At 43.3% G+C, this 18,831-nt stretch overlaps 1 pseudogene across 1 annotated transcript; it reads right to left on the reverse strand.

Moving 5' to 3' along the window:
- Positions 1 to 807: 807 nt before the first annotated feature.
- On the reverse strand, positions 808 to 18,384 carry LOC149147499 (early light-induced protein 1, chloroplastic pseudogene; annotated as a pseudogene). The gene is made up of 3 exons (XR_016262437.1): positions 18,247 to 18,384; positions 18,121 to 18,159; positions 808 to 1,260 (listed from the first exon to the last, which is right to left on the reverse strand). The product of XR_016262437.1 is annotated as an early light-induced protein 1, chloroplastic pseudogene (transcript).
- Positions 18,385 to 18,831: the final 447 nt, after the last annotated feature.

Consider the following 18,831-nt stretch of genomic DNA (forward strand, 5'->3'; position numbering starts at 1 on the left):
ATATCACCACTTTTCATTCATATATAAATTAAAATACACTATAAATAGATTTTATTTAGTTTTTAGAAAATAATATTAATTAATAATATAATATAAACCATAGATTTTTTAATCCATTCATTTTAATTGAGTTTAAATGATTTTTTCTAACATTGGTTATTCTATAATTTTAGTATTTTGTTAAAAATATATCAATACAAATGTTTATATATATATATATATATATATATATATATATATATATATATATATATATATATATATATTCTAAATTATAGAAATAATTTATATATATATACAGAAATATATTAAATAATTATATATAAATATGTACAACTTAATGTATAATAAAAATTTATAAAACTAAAATATTATTTTTTATAATATCTATTTAAATTTAAATATGTAAATACATATAACATATGGCATATATGTACTAATAAATTCCTTATACAGTTTTTGCAATTTAAAAAATTTTAGTTCTTCTGGTGCACTTTTGGAATAATTACTAGTATTTTTGGAATAATTATTGATATTAGTTAGTATGGAATTTAGAAATTTACGAGTCCCAAATGAATAAAAGTTTGTTTGTGTTACTGATCTCTATGCTTGTTTTTATCCATCCAAGTTAGATCAACTTGTTAGGAACCTGGTAATGGTTGGTGTCAATTAATATCTTTTCAATATCTGTTCAAGATTAACGTGCCAAATTGTAATCAGAGTTTCTGCCAAGGATGTACTGATCAGAAATATATTTATATGATTGATTGTGAATGAACTTGTCAAATATATCACAAACTGCCAAAACAATTTGTTACAGTGCCATCTCGTGATAGCAGAGTGAATACAAGTTGGGTTCGATTACAACCTACACTAAGAGGGTTATGAAGTTTGCAACAGAGCTGATGATGATCATGAGATGAGAGGACCTCCCTTGAGGTATTCAGTCAAGGCCAGCGCAACGAGGCCAATCATGGCAAAACGCCCATTCAACATCTCTACCCCAGAAGACATTATTTCGTGTGATTTGCTCTCTTTGGACACTCCCTTGAACATGGGTATCAGAGAAGAAAGCGTGAAGAGAACCACGCTTCCAATAAATAGTGGAACTCCTCCGCTGGCCAGTTGGGCGGCAAGGTCTTTCCCGCTCGCTATCTCCACCCGGACAGCTGAGACGAATCCGAGCATGGCGAGTCTCCCATTTATGGTTTCTGGGGCTGGCCCACTGAAAGCAAACACGTCCTTAAAGTTTGTGCTCACCTGCATTATTATTTATGTCAATTCAATTCAGTTCAGTGAAGTGGATGTTAATGTAAAAATTGTTGGAGTTAATGGAGTTAATGCTTACATTCCATATTTGAGAAATTGGTTTGTGATGGTTGAGAAATTCTCTCAACCTCTCTATCTAAATTAGGAATAAGTTGGATCTTAGAAACTCTATTTAATAGAGTAATCTGAATGTAAATCTGTGTGTGAGTGTGTTTGCACATACACCATTTGTGCATAATATATGATTTGAGTTTCTGTAAATGTGTGTTTTAGCTAGTTTTATCATGGTATCAGAGCTAGATCTGAACCTGTGTTGTTTCAAATTAACCTGTGTTGTTTCAAATTAATTCCGTCTCTAGTGTTTCTAGCGTTTCTCTGTTATGGGGTTAGCTTAGTATCAAGAAAGTCTGCCCAGAATCTTGCAAGGGCTCGGTCATATGGGTTTGACGGCATGAAGGAATTGGTGCCCGGCCAAACCTCGTCTATGTATTGGAGAATGATGAGAGATTCGCAGACAGGCTTACCGTTGTGGATGAGGACGGGTACTTTCTTATGAATCGGATTCATTTGTAGCAGCAACTCAGACTTAGAGGCGAAATTCTCTTCCTGGGATTCATATCTCATCAACCATCAGAGTTTATATGAATACAGTGCCCATCGTGGCTGGCTTTGTGATTAACATACTGTTTGTTTTGTGAAATGACATCGTGATCCAATTTTCTTGCAATCCCGATCTTCTGGGCGGAATAAAGATACGGTTTACCAAGACGAGGCGACGTAAGGATACATTCTTCCTAAAGTTTGACGGTGGCGAATGGGGTCAGAAAGGTTAATAAACAAACCATCACCGGGTACTCATCCATTGGCCTGGCTGTCATTTTCTGTCTACATAAACATTGAAAACTTTGCGCGAAATAACAGTCAATTTAGACGCGTTGGTAGGTGAATTCATATTTCTTGGGAGAGTACGCAAGCCCCGCTGCTTGCACGTTTATTAAACGCCTCTCATGGCTTCACATTTCAGTTTCCAGTGAAGGAGGATATTACAATAGACACTGAAGTTTATTTCCAGCGCTGTATGTGAAGGAGCCTACAGATTTACAAGATGAGTGAGGGAAATCAGAGGACAAAAGTGGCAACCCCCTGTGCTGCTTGCAGGACACTAAGAAGGGGGTGTGGAGACAAGTGTGAGCTGGTGATGAGCCCCAATTTTTGGTAACAATTTGGGCTCATTTGGCCTACTTACCTTGCTCAACCCTTCATTTTTTATCACTTATGCATCGTTTCTTAGTATATTCGTGTTATTTGTAGGAAGAAGGGAAGTCATTATGCGTATGTGTCTAATACATGATGATTTCAGGTTTTTTGACATTAAATGGAGCAAAGACCACGCAAATGAGGACAAGGAGACAACCAAGGTGGCATTGCGGGTTTATAGGGAGGTTGTCCACGGCCTTGAATGACCTTCCTCGTGATCTCCACCCCAACTCTGAGCTCCAACAGCTATCACCACCGAGCTAGAAGGCAGCCAACGGATTCTATAGTAACAACAGTTTACTTTTAGTTGGACAGCCAAGCCCCACTAATTGAGGAGGCCAGCGTGGCCCTCATCATGTATAAATATTGAGGCTGTAGCCTTCGATAAAGACTCTTGAACTTTGTTGTAGATTTTGAATCACGAGCTGTAGCTCTGTTTTTGCTCTTTGTAAGCCAATTTTGGCATGTTGTTAGACTCATGATTATGATCTTTTAATAAAAGGCAGGCATATTTGGATTCAATTATGAGTTCTTAGAGGAGCTATAGCTCTCAGTTTAGGGCCCAACCTGAGAGCAATAGACCTCCTTTTCTTTGTATTGTTACTTGTCTTTCTTTTATCATTTCATTTCATTCCTTTACATGCACTTGGAAAACACAGTCTGCTGAGTTGACTGTTTCGGTTTGGTTATGTAGGTTAGTTTCATGAATGCAGTTGTTTCAGTAGTTCAGAATTAGCGTAGGAAGATTGAAGTTACGTTTAGTTCAAAAAAGGGTTGAATGCATTCTCACTTTCACCTCTGTTTGGGGACCGGAAGTGTAGACCGTGCCAACTACCAAAAACACTGTTTTAACATATGCATGCAAGTATTGATGTAATGTTTTCAGTTGAAGAATTGTCCATACGATTATATCTTGAGTAATGACTCTTTGGTTCAACATCATGCACGGCTTCCCTTCAACTTACATTGATGTTCTTTGATTCCTAATAAAACAGTTAGAATAGGTTGGTGAACTTTCGTTTACATGCAAGATAAGGGTGATTTGTTTCATTTACACTGTGCAACACCCCTTCATCGTGTTCTTATCCTTATAAACCATGCCTAAGCCACATACTCATCCTCTGTTCAGCTCATTTTCCTTCCAACCCTTCTACTGTCCACGTTGCTCAATCTTTTTGACCTTCCACTACTACTACCCTCCTCTAGACCAACCAGCCTTACACACACCTTCCCCATCTCATCTCTCTGTCCATAGGCCATCACAAGCTCCTATGTCATCTTACCTATCCAACCATACAGCTCCTTCACTCCTCCATCACCCAAAATGCCGACTGCAGAACATCCTGTAGAAGTTAGCAGACTTCCTGTAGAAATCCCGAGCTTCCTGTAGGATCCCCTGCAGACATCCTGTAGAAGCCTGAAAACATCGTTGGCAAGCACCTGAACGTTGTGAACTTCTGTGGAATGATGTGAAGGATCCCCTGGAACCTCTCAGAGTCCTCCTGACCTTTCCCAAGCCTTCCTCCCCTTTGAACTACCCCTGCACAGTCAAGACCCAGTAAGAAGCACAATCATAATGACTCCACCCACTTGAGAAAAAATACAAAAACGTGTTCTCTTCAATGGAAGTAGTTTAAATGCATGCATCTCATCTCACTAGAAGTAATGGCATCATTTCTGGAAGTTGCATTCCCACCATTGCATCATAAAGATTAAACTAGTCAGATTAGGGTTTACTAGGGTTTCCATGTTTGGTTGGCTTTCAGTTCATTCTTGCAAAATAGGTTAATTTCCTTTGAGATAGCCTTCGTTCATCATTTAGAAAGCTTATTATGAGAACATATAGAAGTTGGCTTGAGCCCTAGCGGACTTGTGCCAGCTGACCAAGTGACAGCTGCGACAAGAGCTAGTACTTGTGCATACAACACCGTCGCTTCCAAGTTTGTTACGAACTACCGGGTTGATAAAATTAGAGAAGGAAGCTCCAGGAGTTGTAGCATTATTGCTACAATACTGGAGCCCACCATCGTTTTGGCGTCGTTGCCGGGGAAGCGTCAGAGTATTAGTAATTGTTTCTTTTCTTCTGTTTTCTTACTCTCGCCTTTTGCCAAGTAGTTTATTTCATTTCCATTCTGCAAAAGTAGCATAGACATTTCCTGCTTTCATAGATTAGCATTTCAATTCCACAATTTCAATTTTGCAAGCATAGATTAGCATTTCAATTCTGCAAGCGTAGACTAGCATTTCCATTCCTGCAATTCCATTTGAGCAAAGTAGATTAGTCCTTTCCTGCTTTCATTTCAATTCTGCATTTTTTATTTCAGCAAGATAGTTAGTTGTAGATCAATCTGTTTCAGTTTTGCAGGTACCAAAGAAAAAAACAAAAGCAATCAAAAAGTCTTTCCATTTCATGCCTCGTAGGAATCGAGATAAAATAGGCAAATTCCTACCCAACAACCCCACCACATCACTGAGTCACCCTTCTATATTCTTCGGTGACAGTGATCCAGAAGAACCTATAGGTGAACCTCCTGAGATATACAAAGATCCTATAACAGAAGAAGAATTAGAGACCATCCCATCTGAAGCTATGGCTGACAATAGAGGAGAAGATGAGAGAATAGAAGGTGCCTTCCCCATTCGAGAAACCAATGGGGACATGAAAATGAAAAACATTAGTCCCTCCGCTCTGCCTCACTTCCATGGACTAACTACTGAAGACCTTGATACCTTCCTGTTTGAGTTTGCTATCCTTTGTAGAACCTATGACTATACTAAAGATGAGCAGAAGCTGAAACTCTTCCCTTCAACTCTTAAGGATGCAGCATTACGTTGGTTCATGGGCTTACCTAGGAATAGTATCACCACTTGGGCTCAGATGTAGCAAGCTTTCAATGCCAAGTACCGGGACTACTGTAGGTCCAAGGAAACCAAGGGAGAAATCTTTCGGATGACCATGGGAAATGATGAGTCCTTAGAGGATTATGAGGAGAGGTTCCAACTTAGCTATAAGCGGGCCAGGTGCACACTTGACCCTGAATCCCTCAAGTTGGTCCTGCTCCGAGGAGTCCCTGAAGACCTTTTAGATATTTACCAGCTGCCTTATGAGGACATCAAGACTGTGTTCAGAAAGCACTCTAGGGCAGCTCGGAAACGAGGTAGAGGAAACCTTCTCTCAGCTCGTATTCCTTTCTCCAAGCATGAGTTTGCAAATCAATTAGAAGATCTTAAGAGTGAGGTGAGACATACCATCGCCATGCAACTGGACACATTCAGGATCCAGCAGAAGAAGGAAGAAGCTGAGAGGGCCTTGGCTATCTTCTGCCCTAGATGTACAAGGAGACACCCTAAGAACGAATGCCCATTGCATTCGGTCGAAGTGTGCTTCGTTTGTGAGGAGGACCATCCCACAAATCAATTTCCAACCTTACCTGGGCTTAAATCTATGTACCAAGGGACAGAAGCTCCCAATGAACCTCTCTATTTCCTCAACCAAAGGAGGCCACAAGGACCTAGACCTTACCAGCAGGGGATGTAAGGGGCACCCCAAGCTTATTACAGCCCCAACCAATCGACTCATATGCCTTCCTGGGGTCCCCCTGCTCATCCTTCCTAGTCTATGCCTCCTCCATGGTCTTATCCACCTCAGTACCCTACTCAGCCCACTACTCATTCATATCATTCACATGCCCGGCCACAGCCTCAGTGGAATGCACCTCAGTCGGGGTGGAGGCCCCAGTACAACACTCCTCCCGCCATTTTGCCTCCACGACCAGTTCAACCTTAACCATTACCTCCTGCTCCTCCAAGACAACCTCAAATGCATGCTCAACCAAACCCGAACCCCAACAATAGACAGGCCCAGCAGGTATACATTGGGGAAACATCATGCCCTACCTATGCTGTGGAGATCCAGGAGATCAATCTTCGATCTGGAAAGACTCTTCCGGATCGCCAACCTCCTCCCCCAGAGGACGAGGAGGACAAACAGGAAAGTGAACCAAAGGCTATTGCACCCTTTCCTGAGAGACTAACAGCCACCACACAACCCAACCCAGAGGAGGATGAGCTTTTGGGAGAGCTCAAGCAGTTGTGTGTGAAAATACCACTTCTCCAAGCCATCAAGGATGTGCCAATATACAACAAACGGGTTAAGAAAAAGTGTTTCAAACACCCAGGCAGGTGAAAGAGAGATGCTTCAACCATTAATGTCTTAGGACAACTGTCTGACCTTATGTTAGGACAAGTCATCTGCCCAAAGTACCTAGATCCTGGGAGTCCTGTAGTAGATGTCCACATCAATGGCACCATCATACCTCACACCATGGTTGATCTGGGGGCTACCATTAATGTGATGACCAGGGATACCATGATCAAACTCAATCTTCAGGGTTCCTCGAGGAAGGCCTCGACAGTACTGCAACTAGCAGATCGCTCCACTGTGACTCCCGAAGGGATTGTGGAGGATGTCTTGGTCTTTGTCGACTCTTGGGAATACCCTGCAGATTTCTTGGTTCTGCAACCCAAGGCAAAGCTTATTGGATATCCTCTTATTTTCGGAAGGCCTTGGTTAGTCACTGCAGATGCTTACATAAGTTGCCGTGCAGGAAACATGACCATCAAAAACGGTCCTATGTCCAAGCAGCTAGTCCTATACCCTCCTGCCCAACCCTCCTTAGAGCATGACTTACCACTGTGGTTGGAGGAAGGAGAAGAAGATGAGGTGTAATCAGCACCTTTGTGCACCCTAGATACCACTAGAAGAGACCCCCCAACCGAGGATGACTTGATTGAGACTTTGATCCAGAATCCACCTTCCAGTGCATTATCCTTAGAGAAATTGGTGGAGGACGCCCAAGCCAGCACCTTAGTGGACCTTGGTGCCACCAACCCTGTCACTCCCAGAGTCAAGAATGTGGAGTTCGGCCCTGAGAGAACGTTAAAGATTAGCTCCTCCCTATCTCCTTCCCAGGAAAAGGAGCTGGGTAGCCTGTTGGCCAGCCATCTAGATGCTTTTGCTTGGAGCTATAAGGAGATGAAAGGAGTCCATCCTTCGGTCTGTACCCATCACATATACATCAAAGAGGATTGTAAACAGGTTAGGCAACCTCAGAGGCTAATGAATCCAGCCCTTAAGGACATTGTCAAGGAAGAATTGCAAAAACTGTTGGATGCCGGATTCATTCACCCCATCTCAAATAGTGAATGGGTGTCCCCTCTGGTGTTGGTTCCCAAGAAAAATGGGAAGTGGAGAATCTGTGTGGACTACCGAGAACTGAACAAAGCTACCAAGAAAGACCATTTCCCCCTACCTTTCATAGATCAAGTGTTGGATAGACTGGCAGGAAAGAAGTTCTTCTTTTTCCTGGATGGGTTTAGCGGGTACAACCAAATCCAAATCAGCCCGGAAGACCAAGATAAGACCACCTTCACTTGTCCTTGGGGTACCTTTGCTTATCGAGTTCTCCCATTTGGGCTATGCAATGCTCCTGCTACCTTCCAGAGAGCTGTCTTGAGCATCTTCTCGGAGCTGGTCCATGATGCGGTGGAAATCTATATGGATGACTTCACTCCTTATGGGTCCAACTTATAGGAAGCATTGTCCAATCTGGGAAAGGTCCTAACCAAATGCATCGAGATGAACCTGTCCCTTAGTCCTGAAAAATGTGAATTCCTGATGACTGAAGGGACCGTGCTGGGCGATACCATTTCTTGCCAAGGGTTACAAGTGGATCCTAACAAAATTGCTCTCATCAAGAAGGTTCTACCTCCCCAAAAGGTAAGGGATGTCCGGAGTTTCTTAGGGTTAGCAGGGTATTACCGGAGATTCATTAAAGACTTCAGCAAGCTAGCCTCGCCATTGTTTGGCCTGTTGGAAAACGATGTGGAGTTTAAATGGACTGACGATTGTCAGAGGGCGTTGAATGAATTAAAGTACAAGTTGGTGTCAGCCCCAATCCTGAGAGGTCCAAACTTGGCCCTACCTTTCCACATCCACACTGATGCCTCGAACAAAGCCATAGGGGCAGCTTTAGGACAAGTTGAACAAAAACTTCCACATGCCATTTACATTGTTAGCAAAAACTTGTCAAAAGCCGAACTGAATTACACTGTAACCGAGAAAGAATTCTTGGTTGTGGTCCATGCATTGAACAAGTTCCGACATTATATTACTGGCTATCAAACCTTTGTACATACGGATCATGCTGCAATTAGATATTTAATGAATAAACCAGATGTGAATGCTCGTATTATTAGATGGTTACTTTTGTTGCAGCAGTTTGATTTTACCATTGTTGACAAACCAGGTAAAGAAAATGTTGTTGCTGACTTTTTATCTAGATTGGATTTGTCTGCAGATGAGGAGGGAACAGTGGATGACCAGATGCCCGATGAACATCTGTTTGCTATCTCAGTACTCTCTCCATGGTTTGCTGATATAGCAAACTACCTTGTTTCAGCACAGTTCCCGCCGCACCTATCTTCAAGGGAGAAGAGAAGAATCATCAGAAAAAGTGCCTCATTTACTTGGATCGGGGGCAATCTGTTCAAGCTTGGCCCTGATCAGATCTTAAGGCGTTGTGTAAGGGAGGAGGAAGTATTTGATATCCTCCTCACCTGTCATGATGGGCCTTGTGGAGGACATTTTGTAGCAAAGAGGACTGCCTTCAAAATCCTGCAGGTAGGCTACTATTGGCCCACACTTCATCAAGATGTCAGAAGATATATCAGCCAATGTGACCGATGCCAAAGAATGGGGAAACCGACTCCAAGGGATGAGATGCCTCTCCAACCTCAAGTGACTCTTGAGCCATTTGAGAAGTGGGGTATGGATTTTGTGGGTCCAATCAACCCTCCTTTGAGGCAAAGGTCTTACATCATTGTGTGCACTGACTACCTGACAAAGTGGGCAGAGACTAAAGCAATCAAGGCAGCAACAGAAGAAAAGGTGGCTAAGTTCTTAAGGGAGAACATCTTCTACAAATTTGGCTACCCAAGAGAGTTGGTCACCGATCAAGGGAGCCAGTTCACATCCAACTTGATTGAAGACCTACTAGCTCACCACAAGATCAAGCATAGGACTTCCACCCCCTATCATCCACAGGCAAATGGGCAAGTGGAAGTCACCAACAGAGCATTGGAAGGGATTTTGACTAAGGTGGTGAGCAGCAGTAGGAAAGATTGGGCAGATCGCCTGGTTGAGGCCACATGGGCTTACAACACCACCTGGAAGACCACCACCGGCTTCACACCTTATGAGCTAGTCTTTGGGAAGAAAGCTTTGATGTCCATTGAGTTTGAATACAACACTTTGAGGATGGCAGCTCAGCTAGATCTAGATCTTAGCCATGCACAACAAGAAAGGTTATTGCAGCTGAATGGACTCGACGAGCACCGGATGCAGGCCCTCCTTCACTCAGAAGTGGTTCAACTTCAGAGAAAGGTGTGGCATGACCAAAACCTCCATGACAAGCAATTCCAGCCGGGAGATTGGGCCTTGTTGTATGACTCCAGGTACAAAGATTTCAAGGGGAAGCTGAGAACCAAATGGCTAGGACCATATGCAGTGGAAAAATGCCATGACAATGGATCTGTTCTTATTCGAACCATTGATGAGGAAGCCATCCCCATGCTTTTCAATGGGCATCGATTGAAGATCTACAGGAAACCTCTCTCAAGACAAGAGTTCATCAAAACTATGGAGAAATCAGTGTTGGTCATAGAGAAGGGTTCTGCCTCTGCTTTTGGCATACCCTGAAAGATCCAAATAATAATAATAATAATAATAATAAATAATAAAGATCCTTGGGTGAAAACCTTTCTGAGGCTCCCAAGGCAGGTGGTAGGGGTGAAAACCTCATTGAGGCGCCCCTATTGTCTTTCAAAAAAAAAAGAGATTTAAAAAAAAAAAAAAAAGATCCTTGAGTGAAAACCTCTCTGAGGCGCTTAAGGCAGATGGCAAGGGTGAAAACCTCATTGAGGCGCCCCTGTTATCTTTCAAAAAAAAAAAGAGAAAAAAAAAGAAAAAGCAATAAGCAAAAAAAGGCGAGGACAGCAAGTTTATAATGTGAAAATGCATGCAGGTTGCAGGTGTTCTATGAAGGGGAGGAGGTCTTTTAATGCAAAGCCAAATATCCTTATCATGCTGCCAGGAGACCTCACCAACACCTCCTCCAAGAATACTCATTTTCTCCAACGCATGTGCACAATTTCATCACGGCTTGAGTCTTCTACAGGAAGATGCAGACTTTCTACAGGAAGGTGCAGACTTTCTACAGGAAACGCAAACTTTCTACAGGAAGTTCTGTATTTCTACAGGAAACTTCCTGTAGAAGTCCGGGACGACCCAGAATTCATTTTATGAGGAGATCTAACGACCAAGGATCGGTTTGGACGCGTGCAAGCTACTGTTGTCACCCTTATACACTGTTGTCACCTCTTTCTACCATCACTGTGGACATGCAATGAAGTTACCTACACCATCAAAGCAGATCATTGAGTTATCAAGAGAAAAGTAGTTTTTGAGATGGAAAAAACGCTGAGATGTCATACCATATCCATCCCAGCCATCCATGTGCTCTGTGAGCGTGATCATGGGGCCATTGCCTTCGTCGTGCAGCATGCACCCGAGGAGGAAAAAACTGTTATAGGACATCCTGCAGGAGTCCCGTAACAGTTAAGCCCGCTAGAGTGCACACCATTCACAGCGCTTGCCATATACAATGAAAACGCGGGCGCATGCAGCCGAAGCATCAAATCCATCGTCAGCAGCTTGTGAATATGAACCTCCGGGCCTGTGCAAATCCACCAGCAGCAAATAAATCCACTCATCATCGTCCAAGAACCGAAAAATCGCGTTGTGTCCGCACAGGTAAGTGTCTCGACCCTCTCTTCCGTCAAATTGCATGAATTTTACTTTGAAAATGTTTGCAAGTGTGAAGTGAATGGGTTGAACGATTGTATGGCCATTCGACTAGCCACGTCGATCAGTTAATGGTCTAGTCGTATGTTTGGGTGGCGGTCATGGCAAAAGAAACGGGCAGGACACACGTGAGAGCAATCCCGTCAAAAAAACGAGTTTAACAGAAGAGACGGCGGCAGATCTGCGGGGAATGATGTGACAGTAAGGGAACTCGCAGGCAAATGATGGGATGACTTCGTCCAACGGTCCGGCAGGGACAACTCACCCCCGCGACACGGATTCCACCAATTCAAATCTAATCGGCTAGATTGCCACCCCATGCATTTATCATTTACCGTTTGAGACTCGAGTGATCATCCGGATCCCTCCGCAGCTCGATACTCCGAGTCTTTGGCCATCAGAACGCCTGTGAAGCAACACTAAGAGCGCAGACCCACTGCAGTATCCCCCAGAAATCGCGCGCTGCTCCTACAGGAAAAGTTGTTTCTATAGGAAGTCGGGTTCCTCACGTCAAAAGGTGGCGGATTAAAAAGGTAAGCCTGAACTCTCCATGCAATTGGTTTTTGACGGTGGCAGAATCGTCGTCTACAGTCTGGTCGTAGAAAATTGTTGCAAATGTTGTCTGTTGTGCATGAATTGTCGTCCTATAGGATGTCAGTGTAATTAGTCGTGTTAAAGGTTCTCAGGGGATAAGCTTTGTGAATTATGTGCATGACAAAGGCGTAATCCTACGCTCTGCCCCAGTAGACCAAATTTCTTCCGCATTTGCCACCTCCAGCTAACGCAACAGTTTTTCACCATGCCGGGTGGGTTCATCAGAAGGGAACCCACTGATTCAACGAAGTTAAGAGAAAATCCTGAGGTGGTGGAGCTCTTCACACGAGCACAATGGTTATCCTTCTGTGACAAATTGCAGGGCTATGACGACGAAGTGGCAGAAGTGTTTTTGCAAGCTCTGAGGCCGAAATCTAGAACATTGGCCACCGTTAACTTCAGGGGTTTAAGCCTCAAACTCACCCCACAATTCATCAGCCGAGTTACAGAGCTCCCAATGGGATTACCATGGGATAAAGAAGAAAGGAAATTGGGCCAACAAGCTAAGAAATAATTCTTTCCACCAGAGGAGGAATTCTCAGAAGACAAAAATGGGGTTCGTAGAACCAGTTTACTGCCACCGTGGAATGAAGTTATCCTGCAAATTATGAATTACATCACCTACGAAGGCCGTTTTAGCATTGTATACGGGTATCATTTTTGGTTACTCACTGAATTACAACACCAGATGGATCTACCTGTAGAAAACAAACTCAGTCTCCCTTACTTTCTACTACAGTCTCTGATTGAGTGTGCAACCAAGTTGAAAGAAGGCACACCAGACCAGGTAACCCACCATGGACTCATCAAACTCCTTGTGGAGGATGCGCTCCAAACATACAAGGTTCCTCTCTCATGGGAAGCCTTTAGAAATTTGACCAAGGATGGTGATATAAAGATGCTGACCGAAGAGCTCGGTTCATCTAGCAGTGAGGAGAAAGAGTCAGTGCCCGCAGTGAAGAAAGAAAAAGGCCAAAAGACCCCGACCACAGAGCAGAAGAAAAAGCAAGAGAAGAAACAAGAGAAAAAGGGTGACAAAAAGAAAGATGACACACCCATCTTGACAGCAAGAGAGAAAAGGTTGCAAGGCAGAGTGGACAAGGCTGAGAAGGTCCACATCAGCAAAAGTGCCTCGACAGCGACCGCAACCAAGTCAAAAAGCAAAACTCATGCAGCAAAGCAAACCAAGGCAGTGACACCTGTTTCTACAGGAAAGCCGAAACCGGCTTCTACAGGAAGCCCGAAATTAACTGAACAGGGGTCTTCTACAGGAAGCCCGAAATTGACTAAAACAGGGTCTTCTACAGGAAGCCCCGAAAAAGTGAAACCCAAGGAGAAGAAAGCTGACATTCGTGAAAGGGAGGAAGCAGCTGTGCTGGCCACCCTCAGCACACCTCCTAAGCCAAAGGAGAAGAGAAAGAGGGAGACCCCTCTATATTTTAAAGCTCGAAGAAGTGTGAGAATAAAGACGGGCAAGCCACAGCCTTCGTCCAGCAGCCCGATCATCATTGAAGATGCCCCTACTTCGCCCAAGGAAAGGTCCCCCTCGAGGATATCAATCACCTATGAGAGGGGGAGCCCGAAGAAAACTATGTGGCAATGAAAGTTAGACCAATTGACTGAAAAAGCTCGGCTACATGATGTTGAAGATGCTCTACAGGAAACCTTAGCCAGGCTTAAAGAAACTGAGAGAATGGAAGGAGAAGCACCCTTATCACCACCAAGGGAGGGTGAAGTAGAGCCACCAAAGGAAGTGGAGAAAGAGCATATACCAGAGCCCAGCCCTCAGCCAAGTCTGAGTTCATATTATAACTTTCTAGAGGCTGGCAAAATTATACCTCAGAAATTTACTGTGCCACTGTTTTTTGCATTAGAGGAAGAAAGAGTTCGTACACACACGTGGATGAAAATAGCCAAGTCAAAGGGTGTGGCGGACATAGGTCCCTTACAGGAGTAGCTCAAGGAGGCCAGAAGTGAATTTTCCATGGCTAACCATGTGGCAAATTGCCACCGCGTGTTCCTACAGGAAGAAAAACAGAAGCTGAGATTGCAGCTATAGGAGCTGAGGGCAGGGAAAGATACATCCTCCAAGGACACCACAGAGGAACAGCAAGGCAAAAAGGAACTGAACACCGGTCTTGGGGAGCCAACCACACTTCTACAGGAAGCAGAACAGCAAGCACAAATTAGGTGCAAGCTCTCAGAGAACAGCTGCAGCAGAAAGAAGCACAATTGGCCTGCATGCCCATCTAGGCCATGGATGCTATCCAATGCAGACAGCCAGCCAAATCCTATGGCTTGTACTTGGAAGACCAATGGCTGCAATTCCAAATCAATACCTTGGCGCAAAGAGGTATCTCTCAGCTCTAAGACCCGCAGCAATTCACTGAAGTTTGCAGTACTAGCTCATCAGAGGATAGGGCCAAATTAGCGGAGTTCTACCTCCATAATCTGGCCCTGCCTAATGTAGTTTCATGGGATCCCAATACGGCCTTGGGAGATATGCAATTAATGGCATTTGCCTCATGGCTGAACCATGAGGACAAAAGAGCAGCAGAAGCCAAAGCAATCATGAACCGAGAGCTGAACGAGCCATTGCTCATCAGACCAGAACCGGGGGATCCAGTTACACTAATCTCGGCACACTAACATTTGTCCACTGACCCTCAAGCTTCATTAAGATATATGGATCAACAGGCCCAAGCCATAGCTCATTTTGAGGACATGGACAGACTGTTAGGAGACAATGATGTCCAAGCATGCACACGCAGATGGAATACATTGGCACAAAGTCTGAAAATCCGTGAGTACCATACCCCAACTCGGATGAGGAAAGCTCTGGTATGGGTAGCCCTCTATAAGAAATCCATGCAAAACCTCCAGGCTAGATGGATTGGCCTTAAACTCAGCCCACCACTGCTGCTAGGATTGATGGAAGGTAGCACAGAGACAGATGATAATGAACAGTGGGAAGAGGTAAACAGAAGGGCTAGGTTTCATATCAGCAAGGAGGACACTACTACAGAGGCTTGGGATGTAAGGGTAGCAGTAAAGGCAATGAAGGATGAAGAGTTGGACTAGTTGCTCAAGGATGAGCAAATATTTTAGCTGGGGGGTGATGATGAGCCCCAATTTTTGGTAACAATTTGGGCTCATTTGGCCTACTTACCTTGCTCAACCCTTCATTTTTTATCACTTATGCATCATTTCTTAGTATATTCGTGTTTTTTTTAGGAAGAAGGGCAGTCATTATGCCTATGTGGCTAATACATGATGATTTTAGGTTTTTTGACATTAAATGGAGCAAAGACCACGCAAATGAGGACAAGGAGAAAGCCAAGGTGGCATTGCGGGTTTATAGGGAGGTTGTCCACGGCCTTGAATGACCTTCCTCGTGATCTCCACCCCAACTCCGAGCTCCAACAACTATCACCACCGAGCTAGAAGGCAGCCAACGGATTCTACAGGAACAACAGTTTACTTTTAGTTGGACAGCCAAGCCCCACTAATTGAGGAGGCCAGCTTGGCCCTCATCATGTATAAATATTGAGGCTGTAGCCTTCGATAAAGACTCTTGAACCTTTGTTGTAGATTTTGAATCACGAGCTGTAGCTCTGTTTTTGCTCTTTGTAAGCCAATTTTGGCATGTTGTTAGACTCATGATTATGATCTTTTAATAAAAGGCAGGCATATTTGGATTCAATTATGAGTTCTTAGAGGAGCTATAGCTCTCAGGTTAGGGCCCAACCTGAGAGCAATAGACCTCCTTTTCTTTGTATTGTTACTTGTCTTTCTTTTATCATTGCATTTCTTTCCTTTACATGCACTTGGAAAACACAGTTTGCTGAGTTGACTGTTTCGGTTTGGTTATGTAGGTTAGTTTCATGAATGCAGTTGTTTCAGTAGTTCAGAATTAGCGTAGGGAGATTGAAGTTACGTTGAGTTCAAAAAAGGGTTGAATGCATGCTCACTTTCACCTCTGTTTGGGGACCGGAAGTGTAGACTGTGCCAACTGCCAAAAACACTGTTTTAACATATGCATGCAAGTATTGATGTAATGTTTTCGGTTGAAGAATTGTCCATACGATTATATCTTGAGTAATGACTCTTTGGTTCAGCATCATGCACGGTTTCCCTTCAACTTACATTGTTGTTCTTTGATTCCTAATAAAACAGTTAGAATAGGTTGGTGAACTTTCGTTTACATGCAAGATAAGGGTGATTTGTTTCATTTACACTGCGCAGCACCACTTCATCGTGTTCTTATCCTTCTAAACCGTGCCTAAGCCACCTACTCATCCTCTGTTCAGCTCATTTGCCTTCCAACCCTTCTACTGTCCACGTTGCTCAATCTTTTTGACCTTCCACTACTACTACCCTCCTCTAGACCAACCAGCTTTACACACACCTTCCCCATCTCATCTCTCTGTCCATAGGCCATCACAAGCTCCTCTGTCATCTTACCTATCCACCCATACAGCTCCTTCACTCCTCCATCACCCAAAACTTCGACTGCAGAACATCCTGTAGAAGTTACCAGACTTCCTGTAGAAATCCCGAGCTTCCTGTAGGATCCCCTGTAGACATCCTGTAGAAGCCTGCAAACACGGTTGCCAAGCACCTGAACGTTGTGAACTTCTGTGGAATGATGTGAAGGATCCCCTGGAACCTCTCAGAGTCCTCCTGACCTTTCCCAAGCCTTCCTCCCCTTTTAACTACCCCTGCACTATCAAGACCCAGTAAGAAGCACAATCATAATGACTCCACCCACTTGAGAAAAAATACAAAAACGTGTTCTCTTCAATGGAAGTAGTTTAAATGCATGCATCTCATCTCACTAGAAGTAATGGCATCATTTCTGGAAGTTGCATTCCCACCATTGCATCATAAAGATTAAGCTAGTCTGATTAGGGTTTACTAGGGTTTCCATGTTTGGTTGGCTTTCAGTTCATTCTTGCAAAATAAGTTAATTTCCTTTGAGATAGCCTTCGTTCATCATTTAGAAAGTTTCTTCTGAGAACATATAGAAGTTGGCTTGAGCCCTAGCGAACTTGTGCCAGCTGACCAAGTGACAGCTGCGGCAAGAGCTAGTACTTGTGGATACAGCACCGTTGCTTCCAAGTTTGTTACAAACTACCGGGTTGATAAAATTAGAGAAGGAAGCTCCAGGAGTTGTAGCATTATTGCTACAATACTGGAGCCCACCAGCTGGCTCCTTACTTCCCACCAAATGATCCTCACAAGTTTGCTACTGTGCACAGAGTATTTGGAGCTAGCAATATCATCAGGATTCTTCAGGATGTTGATAAGGAGCACAGAGATGACGCAGTGAGTAGTATGGTATATGCATGGCAGAGGCGAGATTGATATTCTGTGTGTATATATGCATAGCAGAGGTCGAATTTGCAGCGCTTTCACTCTCAACTGGAAGAGAGATGGAATTGTTGTGCGTATAATTACGACGATGTCAAAGCCTAATCAAGATTTGTATGTGAGATGTTGGTATTTAAAGATCAAGTAACAGTAAGGCTCAATATGGATGGTTGTCCAGATAGTATGGAAGTTGCAGATCTAGGGAGGGATCCCTCATTAGTGGTAGACGTGGAAGTGGTTTCCTAATGAGGTTATGCGATAGATTGGGATGTTGTCCAGTAATTGACTTCGGGAGGTCCTTGATTCGGGAGTTGAGGAAGGGAACTCGGGAATCCAACTTGCCAACTACACCTTTCCAAGGGTTACGATGCAACTTGATGGAGCATCTACTGATAAGCTTGATTATTTTGTTATATTCATGTAATGTAATCATTAAGGGGGGATGTTGGAGTTAATGGAGTTAATGCTTACATTCCATATTTGAGAAATTGGTTTGTGATGGTTGAGAAATTCTCTCAACCTCTCTATCTAAATTAGGAATAAGTTGGATCTCAGAAACTCTATTTAATAGAGTAATCTGAATGTAAATCTGTGTGTGAGTGTGTTTTCACATACACCATTTGTGCATAATATATGATTTGAGTTTCTGTAAATGTGTGCTTTAGCTAGTTTTATCAAAAATTGGCACTTGCATAATCGCTTACCGTCTCAGGAGGGGTAGAAGGTGATCGCCTTGACTCCGGCTGTGGATCCACATGACCCAAATTAAGTTATATATAGAATAACATAAAACCTTATAGAATAACATAAAACCTTCTATTCGTGGATACAGAAACAGCGACAGAATTACTAACCCCTGCCATGCATTTTACTCGAAGCTGCCTACTGGTTGTTGACCTTTCCGCTGGCCTCCATTGCAGGAGTGATGCTCCATTCATCGCCATTACTGATGCATTTACAGCGGCCATGATCGCAATATAATAATGAACACTATGTATGAGAACAAATCTAATTTATATGGACTTTGAGAACAAGAAGATAATGAACATATGAAATAACTAAAGAAGAATAGCCACTATTGATTTGTTATGAGACTCTAGGGCTGGTTATTGTGTTATATATAAGGATGTGGAGGCCATACGGAAAAATCTACCGTCATTCATTGAACGGTAAATGCTTAAACAAGTCGAGGTTTCTCTTCCTCGGACTATGTTTCCACGTGGTTGGATAAAAATTGAGACGTAGATCCTCGAACAACCGGTGCACCGCACTTGAAATAGTAGAGGGCATCACCATCACCATAGATTATTCAACCTGTAGTAAGTCTCAACTTCGTGCTAGAATTTAGGAGTTCGTGTAAATCACGTTTTCAACCATTTCTATCCTCGTCTATCCTTTTTAACAGGTGGGAGTAG

Source organism: Pinus tabuliformis, chromosome 9 (assembly GCF_031772625.1).
Source record: "Pinus tabuliformis cultivar Carrire ecotype Pingquan chromosome 9, CPIR1, whole genome shotgun sequence".
Taxonomy (NCBI): domain Eukaryota; kingdom Viridiplantae; phylum Streptophyta; class Pinopsida; order Pinales; family Pinaceae; genus Pinus; species Pinus tabuliformis.